A 7083-nucleotide genomic window follows, 5' to 3' on the forward strand; every position below is an offset into this window, starting at 1 on the left:
TCCAGTTTTTTACTCTTACATTTTAATAGAGACTGAAAAGAGCAAAAAGCCTGGAGGCAACGTTAAATTTCAGTGGCTTAAATTAAAAGGGAATGTTGCTGGGACAAAAAAGACTCACAAAAACCAATAAGGTGAAAAGAAACATCAGAAATGAGAATAGACAGAACAGGAAACTTAAGCTCAAATATTTTTGAGAATGAATGAAGCCATCAAATGGACACTTAAAGAATTAAATGCCAGGGATCAAAAAAAAAAAATTAGCTGGTGCTGCCAGCAAATACAAGGTCTGTCCGGAAACAGTCCAGCCATTGTTAATCTAACGAAAACGGTTTGCACAGCATTGCTGTAACCTGGCAGCCAAGGAGAGTGGACTGGAAAGCGCATGTGTGAACAATGACAACTTCACTGTACTAGTCACTGGGGGTGGTAGAGGCCACTGAGTGAGCATGTGCACTGTGTGGTCATCACATTAAAATGATTGAGTGAGTAGAGCAACAAATCTGCATCAAATTTTGCATGAAGCTTGAACATTCCTCTGTGGAAACTATTCAGATGATTCAGAAGGCCACAGCCATGGGCAACAGGTGATGGGCAGCTTCATCACAACAACACTCCTGCTGATGCATCGCGTCTTGTGCAGAGGTTTTTGGTGAAACATCAAATCACCCAGGTGACTCAGCCCCGCTACAGCCCATATATGGCGCCCTGTGACTTCCGGCTTTCCCCAAAACTAAAATCACCTTTGAAAGGGAAAAGATTTCAGACCACTGATGAGATTCAGGAAAATATGGCGGGGCAGCTGATGGTGATTGGGAGAGCGGTGTGAGGTCCCAGGTGTCTGCTTGGAAGGCAACTGAGGCATCATTGTCCTATGGACAATGTTTCCTGTATCTTGCATCTCCTTCAATGTTTCTATTTTTCATAGTATGTGGCTGGATGCTTTCTGGACAGACCATGTAGGTAGGTTATGCTTACTGACCGCGGGCCAGGCACATCTTCAGACACTGTTGGTACAGCGATGCGCGAGTCAGATGCGATTCCTGTCCTCACGGGCTTTGCCCTCTAGCGTACAGCGGGGCACGGTGCACAGAACAAGAGCGTGGATACTCATCCACAAGCTCTCGTTCAATACACCTTTGGTGAAGGACCCAGTGGGTGCGGAGTACAGCAAAGCCTGATGGCAAGAAAAAAGATATCGGCCTCAGCTTCTGTGAAGTTCCTCGTCAAGAACGAAATCAACTGCTCAAGAAAGGCTGTGGCGCCGTGCAGGGCAGAGACTGAGGGCATAGCTTTCCAGTTATGGTTACGGTTAAGGGGAGAGTGGGGAGGGGGGAGGCTGGGTAAACAAAGCAGCCAGGAGAGCAAGGGGAGCGTTGCTAAGAGGAAAGGGAAGGAGGAAGAGCGGAGGCTCCTGTTCTGCCCTGAAGCTGACAGGCTGAGGCCCGAGAGCGGGGCATTTGGGGCACAGCGCAGGCCCTCAGAACCCCAGAATCCTAAAGCTGCCGGACTCTCTGGACGTAGGTGGGGAGCCTGGGCTCACAGGTGAGAAAGGGCTTATGAGATGTCATATGGAGCTGGAGGCAGCCCTGGGAGTGGGGGCCGGGGCTTCCCCACTGCTCTGTCCTGCCGCATAAAGGAATATCACAACGGTTCAATGACGGAAAGGTTTGGAGTCAGGTTGACCTGGGTCTGCCTTCTAGTTCTGCTGCTTGCTGCCGGCTTCATGATCCTGCTGCCGGTTTTCTCTCAACCTTGACCCCTTCATCTGTAAAATGGGGCTGGTAATTGTAATTCCTACGATGGCTTATCTCTCAGGTGATCATCACTAATTCCTTCCCTCCTGTATGCCCATGCCATGGCCCGGCCAGAGGTGGGGTTTATTATTTCACCCCCGGGAGTCTGGTCTGATCTGTGAGTGGTGTGACCAATGTATACAGCGGAAGTGACATTGTGGCAGTTCTGGGGCCAGTCCTTATGAGGACTGTCAGTTCTGCCCATCTCTCCTGAATTACTTGCTCTGAGGGATGACCTCCGCCCCGTGCACTACACAGAGACATCCATGCAGAGAGAAAGCCCACACCTGGAGGACCCCCGGGAAAGCGCTGCCCCCAGACATTCCAGCATAGTCCCAGCCTTAAGGTGACTCCAGCCCCAGCCTCCATCTGGCTGTAAACGCATGAGAAGCTCCGAGAAAACCCCTCTCAGCTGGACCCCTTCCGCAATCAAGAAACAAAATAATGAAATGATTGTTGTTGAAGCCAAGTTCGGGGGGTATCTGTTACCCAGCGACAGTAAGGGGACACGAATCTTCTGAGGCTGTTGTGTGGATCCATGAGACAATGATTTAGGGCAGGGCCTGGGATATGTGGAATTAAATAGGTGGTAGCTTTTTCTTTTCATGAACCGAAAGCAAACAACAAATTCCAAACACCTGTATCAGTCTCTTATAAAAAGTGTGTCTGCAGCCCCTCCACGGAGGCTCCTGCTGACCCAGACGGCACCGAACGAGCCTCATCCTGCCTCCAGGCGCAGCCCCTCCTGGTGCGCTCACCTCGCTGGCCTGCTCAGTCCTTCCTGTGAGTCAGATGTTTGCACATGCTGTTCCCCATGCCTACAAGCCCTTCCTTCCCCTGCTGACCTCATGAATGTTTACTTATCTCTTAGCTCTCAGCTGAATCCTCATTTCCTCTGGAAGTCTACGTCCCCACCTTCTGGGACACACCCTGATTCGCCATGTTCCTCTCCTCAACACTTATCTCAGTTTTGCACCTTTGCATTTATTTGTGAAATTATTCACTCAATCTCTTTCCAGAAGATTCGCTCAGGGCAGGGACAAGATGGATTTTATTTGCTTTTGCTTATCACTGTAGTCCCCAAACCTAGCGCCAGCCGGAACCCTCGCCACATGGACATGCTCAGTTTTTGCAAGCAAACCTGCCAGCTCCTGTGTTTTCCTTCTTGCCTTTTCTTCTTCAGAGTAAGCATCCCAATCCCTTCAAGATATTAGACTTGGTTCCAACTTTGTTCCTCTTCCCTTCCCCCCACTCCTGATCCAGGCTGCTCAGCTGTCCCAGAATCAATGACTTATTTAGTCTTTTTGCTATTTAGGGAGAAGGCATCTCTTATACTAAGTAGTTCCTCCTCTATAGTTGTCTGTTACCAAACAAAGCACTTCCTTCCTCATACTTGAACAGTGGATCCTCAGGGCTCTAGGCTAGACTGCTACCAAGACCGGCCTCTGAGGCTCCCAGCTCCTCCCTGCATCAATTCTCCCAACACCACACCCCCGCCTCTCCTCCCCCGCTTCCCTCTTCACTGTCCTAGTCATCACTCACCTGGAATATTCTCTCTTTACCACCTCCAGTCTCCCCGGTCTCCGGTCCCGCCTTCACGTGTGTTGCCTCAGAAATTTTCTAAACTACGTATCGGCTCCTAGTGCCACTTTCCTGCTTAAGACCTTCAATGGATCCTTCCCTACCCTCTTTGTCTTTAGCAGAGGTTGCAAACTGGTAGCCACAGGCCACTTCTGCCCTACAGATGTCTTTGGTTTGGCACAAAGAATTAAACAATTAGGCACTAACATTTAAAAAATTGGGTACTTTTACATACAATTCCAGATGCCCTACTTCTCTTTAAAATATCAGTGACCCATCCACACTGGAAATATGGAATCATGGGTTGGAGCTAAGTACCCTTTGGGTACATGGTCTTGAGTTTGCCACAGTCTCCACTACTCCCTAATGTCTCTGTCTTCCAGGCCAGTGGTCAGCTGCCATTTATCATGGCACTTGCTCATCCAAGCTCTTTCACTTATTATGCCACCTTCCTGGTTTCTGTAGGCCCTTGCAATGCTACCCCTGCCTGGCTTATAAGAATTCTCAATTTCTGAGTCTGTCAAGAAGTAGAAAAGAAGGAAAAAAATAAAGAACATTCTTACCAGTGAGTCCTTCATAATCCGTTAGCATTTGTAATTCACAAAGAAGTTTTCAGTGTGTGTGTGCGTGTGTGTGTGTGTGTGTGAAGGTGAACTTATGCTTAATTTCTACTTTTTTCTCCATGCTTCCCTATAGTTTCCAAATTTTCTACACTAAACATGTATTCCTTTTGCAAAGCTAGAATTAAGTAAGGGATACGCCTATAGAATGTTAGCTATGCCTATAAAATCTAGAGTGCTCAGCTCGCCTTTTTATATTTACTCACACTATTGGCTCTGTTATCTAAGTAGGTCACTTCTTATCACCCGATACTGCCATTAGTTCATAAATTAAACTACATTTAAATCATCCTTTACTTCTTCTTACAGTTTTTTTTTTTTTTTTTTTTTTGGTAATTGTTTTACCGAGGTCAAAAACATACATGTATGTGCAAAAACCTTAAGTATACTCAACAGATTTTCATAAGTGCATTTTCATGCTTCATGCATTTTCATTAAATGACCACACTTGGTAAATAGGAGCCAGGTTGAGATAGCACTTGCACACATATGAGCTCATCTGATCCTTAGGATCTTGAGAGGTAGGCAGAAGTCCAGGGCAGGAAAGCAAGGCTCATAGGAGCAAAAATCAAGGCCTTGCTTTAGGGCTCCTGGTTGGGGTGCAGTCTGCTGAGACTTGAGTAGAGACTCCCTGCTCCATGACTGAACTCCCAACAAGGCAGAGCAAGACCAGGATGGCAGGACCTGGGATGATGCTGTTGATGTGAATCAGACAGACAGAAGAGTTAGGGCCTGTGTGTACAAAAATGCACTCTTTCCACAGGCCTCCTCCCCACCTGCTCCTCTCCCTGAATTTCAGTTATTTGTTCATCGAACTGAATGCGAAACATTCCCCTTCGTGGCTATTTTGGAGTCCGTTTGTCTAAGGGAGTCACCATATTGGAGCAGCGCAGCCCTGACTTCCTTCCCCTGACTTCTTTGGCACATGTAAACAGTAGCTGCCGAAAGGAAAAAAGGAAATGTCACATTTGTTTGATGGCAAAAGCCTGTGCTAGGATCCTCTAGAGTGACATCGTTCAGAAATCCCCAGCAACTCCCTGTCAAACCTCTGCTCGTATTTGGAAAGGCCCTTGGAGATTATCTAGTTCTTTCCCCCCGCCACGGAGCAGGGGCATGAAGCTCAGAGGAGGGGAGCTGCTTGTTCTGTGGCAGAACAGGGATTCAAAAGCCTGGGCAGAATCTTTCCTAATTACCTAGTTACCTTTGTTTGTATCAGGTTCATTGCTTGTGCTGGCTATGTGCCAATTGAATTCCAGCTCCCATCCCATCTTCCTATCTCTGCTCTGTGCTTCTGGGGCTAGAAGCCTGCAAGCTACATTTCCCAGAGTTCCTTGCTGAGTACCTAGTGTTTTCCCTCTGCCAGCAGAGGACAGTCAGGGGCCCTGCCTCCAGCAGCTTTCAGCGCGCTCTGTATAGGCCGTGGGTATTCTCCACTTCAGAGGTCCGAGCTATAGCCACATGGTTCCTGCCTCTCTGAGATCTCAGCCTCAACCATGCACGGCACCGTTCTCTAACTCTTTGTTCCTGGTAACTTTTCCAGTTCCCTTCTGTTCCCCCAGTCACAGGGCTGGTGGCAGTTTCCTGCAGTTACTCATAGCTGGATTTTCTCAGCATTCCCTTTTTTGCTTTTACACACATCCAACAACAGTGCAATCAATCCCCTGTGTTAAATAGCTTTTATCTGAAATACCTAGCAGAGTTCTGATCTTCAAACTCAACACCAACTGGTATGTTGCTTAAAAACGTTTGCTTTCTAATTTTTGCAGCTCTCTTCTTCTAACGATCCATAAGGACATAAAATAGATGATGCCCAGAATATACAAAGGAGCACTAACCTTCATTGACTCAACAAATATTTACTTAGAACCCATCTGGACTCCGAGACTCAATATTAACCAGTCCTCGTCTGTGAGATATCTGAGGTCTTGTGGGGAGACAGGTCAGTAAACAGGCAAGTATAGTGCAAAGTGCTAAGGATCGTGGGAGGTATAGAGACAAGGGCACTGAAAGAACATGTGAAAGGTCCCTAACATAATTTGTGGGTTGGCAAAATGTTAGGGAGGACTTTTCCAAAAAAGCAATATCTAACTGAAATCTGAGGGATGAGTAGGAGTTTGCCAAACAAATTAGTGTGTGGAAGAGGTTGCCAGAAAAGGGATTACTGGCAGAGGTGATAACATAACATGCCAGGGCCTGTTACAGGTTATGTCTCTCCAAAATATACATGCTCAAGTTCTAACCCCCAATATCTCACAGTCTGACCTTATTTGGAAATAGGGTTGTTGCAGGTGTAATTAGTTAAGATGAAGTCATGCTGGAGGAAGGTGGGCCCCTACCATATGACCGGTGTCCTTATAAAACCGGATACATTTGGAGACAGACAGACAGACAGACAGACACACACACACACATACACACACACACACGCAGAGAAAAAATGTCATGTGAACATGAAGGCAGACACTGAGGTGGTGCGCCTCTGAGCCGAGGGATGCTGGACTACCAGCGACTCGCCGGAAGCTAGCAGAGAGGCCCGGAACAGCCCTCACAAGGAACCAACCCCACCAACACCTTGATCTTGGACTCCTATCCTCCAGAACTGTGAGGCAATCCAGTTCTGTTGTTTAAGCTGCCATTTTGTGGTCCTTTGTTATGGCAACCCTGGCAAACTAATACAGCTTCTAATCATGAGGGTTTTATAAGTCTTGTTAGTAATGCTGTACTGTGAATGAGCACTTATACAACAGGCTCTCTTCTAAGTGCTTTATAGGAATTAACTCATTTAATCATCATGACAACTCCAAGAGGTAAATAGTATTATTATCTCATTTTGACAAATAAGGATAATCAGTACAGAGATCAGATGATTTGGTCAAGGTTACCCAGCTAATAAGTGATGTTATGAGACTGGGCTTTGAATCCAGGCTGACAATGAGCATTTAAGCACTGCATGATATTACTACACTGTGAAAGGTTAGAGTTTTACCTTGAGAGCAATGGCTATCACTGGGGATTTTTAAAGTCAGTTTGATTGAGGTACAGTTTGCATACAGTAAAATTTACTTTCTTTACGCGTGCAGTTCTATGGG

This window comes from Pteronotus mesoamericanus, unplaced genomic scaffold (genome assembly GCF_021234165.1).
Source record: "Pteronotus mesoamericanus isolate MK-2021 breed Mesoamerican mustached bat unplaced genomic scaffold, CSHL_Meso_final contig_2, whole genome shotgun sequence".
Classification (NCBI taxonomy): Eukaryota; Metazoa; Chordata; class Mammalia; order Chiroptera; family Mormoopidae; genus Pteronotus; species Pteronotus mesoamericanus.